The following is an 8,263-nucleotide window of genomic DNA, read 5'->3' as shown; positions in this document are numbered from 1 at the left end:
CGTCCCGCCCAGTGACGTAACGCAGCTGGCGGAGGGGGCGGGGCCCTGAGCGGGGGCGGAGCCCTGGGCGCTGAGGGCTGGCCAGGGCTGACCTCAGCGGTGAGAGGCGTTTGTGAGCCCGGGACATCGAAAACCTTATGTTGGAACTCACAAAATACGTGTCTGAAAACGCTTTTGCCCGATAACAGCCCCTCAGCGAGCAGGCGGCAGAAGGGACGCTGTGCTGTCATTCCCTTCTCAGCGGCAGGTGCGGGCGGGGACACCTTCCCTGGGACCCCCAGTAACCACCTTCCCTGGTCGGGCAGCGTGTCCCACACACCGTGCCCACGGAACGGCCGCTTTGCAGCTCCCTGCAGTGCTCTCCCAAATGAGAGGGGTCGGTGTTCCCGTTCTCTGGCGGTGGACGCAGTTGGTGTTCTGATAATGAACATGGTGAAGGCTCTGGAGGAAAAGCCCCGCAAGAAGCGGCTGAGGGCACACGGTTTGTCCAGCCGGGAAGAGACTGAGGTCGGACCTCACCGTGGTCTGCAGCTCCCTCACGAGGGGCAGGCACTGAGCTCTGCTCTGTGGAGACCAGTGACAGCACTCGAGGAAACGGCACGAAGCTGTGCCAGGGGAGGTTTAGGTTGGACATCAGGAAAAAGTTCTTCCCCCAGAGGGTGGTCGGGCACTGAACGGGCTCCCCAGGGCAGCGGTCACACACCAAGCCTGACAGAGCTCAGGAAGTGTTAGGACAATGCTCTCAGGCACATGGTGGGATTTTGGGGGGTCCTGTGCAGGGCTAAGAGTTGGACTCAATGATCCTTGTGAGTCCCTTCCAAATTAGGCTATTCTGTGATTCCATTTCCTTCTTTCCAGCAGCATTAGTGATGACAGTGTCAGTAGTGCAGCTGACCAGTCTTATACATATGTCCCAGAAATACTGTGGTAACTGGTGTGGCCTCTGTGGTAGGACTGCAGAGAGAAAAGCTTTGAAGGTTTTAACAAGTGTATTATACAGATTAAAATACCACTAATCATGACTGGAAGGAATGCAGCCAAATGGTAGTTTATCAGCTGAAGTTATGCTGATGGAAAGTTCCTTGACCTGGTGTGGCATGAAACATTAATTATTAAACATATTAATACATTAATGTATTAAACACTGTTCTAGCCTAATTAGTGTGGAGAGACTGTAAATATAAATTGCTGAAACTCTGCCTTGAGGCTTTTCCCAGCTCCAAAGGGTGAGTTACCTCCCACTGATCTCAGCCAGGTCGATTCTAGAGACTAAGCGTGACAAGTCAATCGTAGCAGTCGGATGTTAAATAGTTAATGCTAAAGTCGATAGAATGGCATTTAAAAGATCCACAGGACTCAGTGTGAAATTGGGCCTTTGCTTACTGCAGGATCTAAAGGGACATGAGAGAAACAGAGTCAAAAAGATCAGGCGTGGAAGAACAGTTTCGTCCACAGATCATAAACCATGAAATACACCATAAAAATGGCAGAAAGGCTTATCCAATTCCAAATTACAGTTGTTTGAACACTAAGCAGCTTAAGAAAGCAAGCACTATGATCATTCTCATCCAGAACAGCAAACCACTACTGAGGAAAAATCCTTTGGCTGGTAGTAGCATGATGTTAATCCTTTTGATTTATAGGTATTTGATTTATAGGTATTACATAAATCATGTTGCTGATTTTCCTAAGCCTGCTGTTTGGATTGGCTGCATCCCATTCACCTGGAGAGGATGGCCTGTTGGGAGCTCTGCTGATGACCTGACTGCTTAGAGAATGCTTCAGATGTAATACAGACTGCAAATGTGAGCCTGAAAATCACATCAGGTAAAGTTGAATTACTAAAATGTCTATACAAATACCCTGCCCATCAAACTCTCAGAAAACAAAGTAAATTTTGTGTTAGAATTAGGAAGTTGTTGAGCAAACTCCTGACTTCTGTTTTTTTACATCCTTACAAAATCTTGAATAAGCTTATGAAGCCAAACAAGCATAGGGACTTGTCTTGAACTCTAAACAAATTTTTGGAGAGGAAACAAAACCTCACTGATCAAGAGAATTATATAGCTGTGAATGATAGTTCCAGATGAACAGAAGACAAGGTTTTTTCAGTTTTTTCTTTATCTGCAGCATCTGAAATCCTTATCATGCAACACTTGCTGACATGAGGATTAAAGTTCACTGGAATTTCTGACGTGAATAAGTTATTTATGTGTGGACATAATTCCAGGAATGTACTCCCTTCAAAACTGTTTTGGTTTTGCTGATGGGTTTTTTTTGAGTGTGCATGTGTGTTTTTTTCACTTGAATCAAGTTCTTGATCTTTCCCAGACCCAGAGTTCTATAATATACATATGGATGAAGACAATGCTCTTTTTCCTTAAACAGTGGTTATGGAATGTAACTACATATGGAATATATGGTTATTCCAACTCTGCATATATTTAGGAAAGGGAAAAAAATCTCCTTGAATAATTAAAACAGGAAATTTCAGAAAATGTTTGGGTTTGGTTTTGTTTTTTGGTTTTTTTTTACTTCTGTAAAAACAGTCAGTTTTGGTCAGACATGAATATATGTTTTCACTGCTACCCAAGGAAATGGTTCATAACAAGGAATGTACACATGAGTTCTATAAATACTTCACCAAGACAGAGCTTTATACAAAACTGGAGTGTGAAATAGAGAACTCCTTTGGTGAAAGCAAAAGGAGTATGGATCTGAATTAACAAAACAGTTGAGCCATGTTAGATCTTTAAGAGAAGAGAAACCTGCAAAACTAAACTGAACTAAGTCAGATTATGAACAATTCCCTTCCAAAGGCAATTGACTTAACCAAAATACTGCTGTTTATTTTGAAGAATCATATGTAGATTGAATATATCTTAATGTAATAATTTCTAAAAGTCAATTTGGTGGGGGGTTTTTTTGTTGTTTTTCAGGGGGAGGCCACACTATTATTGTTCAATTTGCTGCCACTACCTGACACCCTTATTTTGCTGAGGATCCCCAGAGGTGAGGGAGCATTGCTCTGGCCAGAACAGGAAGCCCTGTGGCACATTTTTGTAGCTTGGAGGAGAATTCCCACCAAAGGTATGGCCAATATTAGGTTTTGTTTCTGCTTTCTTCATGGTAGGGATGGATTCTTAATATCTCTATGATAAAACATCGAGTATTTCATAGAAGTTATGCTCCCTGTGGTGTTTTATTTGTTCTGTCATGTGCATACCATGCTGTTGAAAACCCTGACCCGCTGCAGCACTGAAACAGCAAAAGCTTTTCCTTTTCAAATGCTGATGAAATTGTACATTGTAATTTCCAGCACTTTCTAGTCAAATTATGGGCTTGAGCCTTGAAAATAGGATGATTTTTTTTTTTTAACAGCAACTACATCAATCTGTTTTTTTTTTTTGAAAGCCACGTAATAACAGAACATCCTATAATGGACAACACTTATTGTTATATAAATAAAGAGGGGTTTGGTGGGGTTTTTTTGACTTTTTTTTTGTTTATTCTTTCTTAAACATCTATATATTGTAATTTAGCTACCCTCAGACTTAAGCTAAACAGCATAGCAATATCTTCCTGCAACACAAGTGGCACGTTGCAAAGCTGTGTTTGTGACTTGTCACTCCGACAACCGTGTTTTAGATACAGTTCATCTGCTTTTTGCATGCAATTCTGGCCGGGGCAGGGGCGTGATCTGTGCTGGAGCTGAGAGAGTGACAGTGGTGGAGGGGCAGCAGTGTTTGAGAACAGCCAGAGGCAAGTTAAACTGTAACTTTTATGGTAGGAGCCCCATGTTACCTCTGAACCTTTCCCAAGTTTCCTTGGGAAACTACTGGGCGTTTTTAAGGTTAGTTGAAGATTTCTTCCTTGTTGAAATTTTGTTGGAAATCATGGAAGCCAGTGAAACGCCCGCGGGTCTTTACAACAGAGAATATCCTGTAAGGCCTCCCCATGGATTCTCTCCCAGTCCAAGGGGATTTTCCCCCAGCAGCAGTCACGCTGTAACAGCAGCAGAGGGCCAGAGTCCCCCCGGGGGGAGTCTGACCGGGCCCACAGCGTGGGGAACAACGACTCCTGTGGGCTGGAAGGTGTGAAACTAGAAAGGATTTCTTCAATTAAACAAAAAAAGCAGCCAAGCCATCTCAGCGCAGTGCTGGAGCACACAGAAGCCGCGTGGGGCGAGCTGGAATGTGTTCCTGCCAGCCACCACCAGCATGAGCTTCGTGCCTCAGGGCAGCCTCAGAGGGGAATCATGAGTAAAACACGCCACAGTGTGACAAAGTCATGGCTGACTGGTCTGATGAGGATGTGAACAGAAAAATAATCATTTTTCAAATGGGTGAGAGATCTTCTGTTAGCCAGAAGAAGAAAAAAGAGTGGGCAGCACTTCATTTCATGTCCAGTGAGCTAAGGACACTTTCTGAGGGTGCAGGATCTATCTTGAAAAATGAGATACTGATTTATATATATCAAGATGCTTCAGGGATTCAAGGAAAGCACATCATTAGTTATTAGTTTGTCAACTCTCTTCTTTCTGAGACACTTTTAATTTGTTAATGTTGTGTTAGTCTTTACAATTCCTCTAAAATAAAAATACTAGAACTTTTCCTGCCCTTTAAAAAATAATCTTTTTTTCCTTATTATTTATTGTGGTTAAGAAGGATTAGCAATCTATGCTCTATGCTATTGGATTATTTTATTCTATTCCATTTTCTCAGAAGTGCTGTTTTATTTGTATGTAGTAAACAGCCCTTGTAGATTAAGCTCAGGAAAATTACACCCATTTTCTGACCTGTTTGCTAATAGAATATTTACATCACTGTTGTCACCAGCTAACCCATTATCATGAGCTTCAGCTGTTTACATCAGGTCTCAATTTTATCATTTGCTTTTCTGTAACTGTGCCTGCACTGACTAATTTAGCAACTTGAGGTGTGTCTGATGACTTCCTTTGGAAGATAGAGAATGTTACTGCATCCATTGGCAGCATGAATCTCAGGAAGTGTGTTATTCAATGCATAATGGAATATGGGTAAAGTGAATTGATCTCTTTTCTATCCCAGGTTATACACAAGGTTTGAACCTGCCCATAAAGAAGATGGGAGAGGGCAGAACAGTTGGTAATCTAATTCTGTTAAGGAATTGTGCTTTGGCAAATAACACAGCAGAGCAAAGGAATAGCTCTGTACATATGGAGTTGGATTGCTTGTAGCAGGAATGATCTCTCTGAAGCAAGTTTTGCAGAGGACTGCTAAAGTGGCTTACAATCCTCCTGAAGCTGGCAATCAGATTATTCTTTTCGTAGGTGAGCTAAGTAGGTTAAACATCTTCAAAGCCTCTAAACTGTATCTCTCATATCCTGAAAGCTATTAGCACATCAGCTCTGAGTCTGCTTCCCTGCAGTCTTAGGTCAAAGGGGCCGAATGTTAACACCTCTCTGCCTTGCTTCATCATATCCTCGTGGCTAAAACAGAAATTCCCCAATCATCATATTGGCTCTTAGGAATTCTCAACTCTCCCCATGTACATTAGGGGCAGCTCAGGCCCTTCACACAGAGAATGGCACTCAGTGAGAGACCAATACCCTAATTCCTGCAAACAGGATAAGCATTTATTCATCAGCTTATCTTAACTGTCATACTTATTCCAAAAGGTAAAGAACTCATCCAAAACTCAGGTTTACAAGCACTAGCAAAAATGGCACAGTATTTTCAAGCTGAGTATAAAAATAGACTAAAGGAATTCTTCACATTCACCTCTGACACATTGCAAGGAATTGGAGTTTCGAGTCCATTACAGTAGTGTTTACTTTTTGCTTTCTCTCATTCTACTTCGTGTTGGAGAAAATACTGAAAAAAAAATTATTTTGAATAATGTCTCCTAAAATGTAGTGAAACAAAAGTCATGTTACAAAACTAACAATTTTATACATACATTGGATAACTCTGAATTTAAATAAAACTTTAAATAAGGAGTGGCCAGACTTGACTAGGGTCTTTCAAAGAAAAAACTTTCGACAGAAAAACAAAGGTGAATGAAGTTAACTGATGCATTTGATGTAGCTTACTTCTGTTTTCATATTGCTGAGCATCAAACTGATGAGAGGGTTTTTTTGTTTTCTTTACAACCATTAGTGAAATACAGGATTTAAAATACATCTTTTTCAGAGACCAAGGGAGAAAGGAGTTTTCCCACCCTCCAAAAACACCTACACACTTTTCCAGATAAAATTTCTTTGTAGAATTCACATTTCATTCCCTCCTGGCAAACTTCATTTCAGCACTTGACTTTTCGTGGGCAACAAAGTGTTTTAAAATACAAAAAGGATAAACAGTATTTTTAATTGTTGTTTGTCAAAAAAGATGGATCAGCATTTTAAGGAAATCATAGAAGTAGAGCAGAAAAACATGAGAATGCTTTTAATGGAGCTCTGAGCAACCTGGTCTAGTGGAAGGTGTCCCTTCCCATGGCAGGAGGCTTGGAAATACATGATCTTTAAGGTTCCTTCCAACCCAAACCATTCCATGCCCCCATGAATGCTGCCATAGATACCCTAAGAGAGTATTTTCTTTAAAGAATTATACATTGGTATTTGAGTTCTAACTCTGAAATTATAAAAGTTTTACTCTAAAATAATAAAATTGTAACATTTTAGGGGTTTGATTGATTTGTCACTGAAGTTGCTATATAAGGAACACAATCGTTGGGAGTCAATGATTCCACAGAGAACTATTCTGAAGAAATTAATATATCTAAAAATAAGGAAAGCACATCTTCTTCTTCCCTGAAAGAGCCAGTATTCCCCAGTAAGCACACAGCTCAAGAATTCTGGGAAGCAAGTGTGAACTACTGTTACTACTGCCTAATTTAGTAGTGCTGATATAACTGCAGCTCTGTGAGCTGCATTGTCAGCATCTGGGTGTACACAAAGTACTCCTACAAACATGGGCAATTCCAGCAGTGATGGGAGTTCCATGACAGTGGACTAACAGAGTAACACAATATCCTTGGTTTCGTGGAGTTCCAGTTCTGAAGGACGGAACAGAATCCAGCAGAGCAGGCAGTTTACAGTGGCCATTACAAATAAAGGCACTGATGGAGCAGCAAGAGCTTTCACAACAATCTGAGTGCACACAGGTATTGCAGGGAGGATATGGGCACAGGGAGTTATGATTTTAGGAAACAACTGCAATTGCAACAGAATTGCACTGCCATTAATGTAGAAGTTGCTACAACAGGCAGAGTCCTGCTGTTTCTCACACTTTGCTCTAATCAGCTTTTCACTCATTTCCTGCTTTTAAAATCGGTTTTATAAATCCATTTTTGTGTTTCTAACACCGTGTGGTTTGTGTTTATGCTGCAGGACTCAAACCAAACCTTGGATGGAGGTTTTGGGGTTTTGACTTGAACACTGTACTCTGAAATGTGGCACCCCACCCACTGGCTGGATACAAAAGGAGGTTTTTAATTGACAGGAGAGTTAACATTCTTCCAAACCTCAGTCTGGACCCTGTGTAATTATACTGAGGCATTGTTAGAAGCAATTTTAAAAGGAAATGTTGCCTTCTTCCTGAGGTTTTTCTGTATACGTGTAGTTTGGGCATGTCAGCCTTTCTTTAAAACTCCAGCACTGTTGTTGCTGAGAGGATAAGCACAAGCACACTTTATAACACTTTATAAACAGAGAACTTTATAAACAGAGAAAATGGCAAGCAGCTCAGCTCTTCCAAATTCGAATCTCCACCTTGTATAGAGCTTTGTATAGAGCTTCTCTGACTTTTGCATAGAGTTATCCTGGGTCTCATTATTTAAATTTGTAAAATGGAACTTTAAGTTTTTATACTTGTGCAGCTGTTGCACTGATTATTCTTTTACATAAAAATGTAGTTTTCTTCTGCAGACTGCTGAATCTCAGATATTAGATAGTTTTATATATTTTTTTGTGTTACTTTTTAGAGATAGTAGGAATGTACTGGTTTAACTGAGGTCAGATCCCAACCTGTAATAAGGATTGTTTACACTTAATTTATGTTTTCTCAAGACTAAACCTTCTCTGGCTGTCAGTTGAAACATTTTAAGTATTGAGCTTACTGCCATTTCTTCCTTTTCTCACAGGCTCTCCAAATCATTACCAGTAGAAAAATATTGTAATTAATAACCCACCTTTTTCCTGAGGGGAAAAAATTGTCTTTATTAGTTTTATTTTTACTATAAAAATATGACCCGCTTCAAACGTGCATAGTCCCATCTTACTGGA

At 40.7% G+C, this 8,263-nt stretch overlaps 1 long non-coding RNA gene across 1 annotated transcript; it reads left to right on the top strand.

Annotated features, from left to right (window-relative positions):
- The first annotated feature begins 69 nt into the window (after window positions 1–69).
- LOC127481328 (uncharacterized) lies at window positions 70–4,829 on the top strand. Its single transcript, XR_007908243.1, has 3 exons — window positions 70–247; window positions 1,693–1,827; window positions 2,940–4,829. It is a non-coding gene; the product is annotated as an uncharacterized LOC127481328 (long non-coding RNA).
- The last annotated feature ends 3,434 nt before the right edge of the window (window positions 4,830–8,263 follow it).

Source organism: Manacus candei, unplaced genomic scaffold (genome assembly GCF_025592945.1).
Source record: "Manacus candei isolate 608988 ecotype Guabito, Panama unplaced genomic scaffold, ASM2559294v1 h1tg000002l, whole genome shotgun sequence".
NCBI classification, from domain to species: Eukaryota; Metazoa; Chordata; class Aves; order Passeriformes; family Pipridae; genus Manacus; species Manacus candei.
This window is presented reverse-complemented; position numbering and strand designations above follow the sequence as displayed.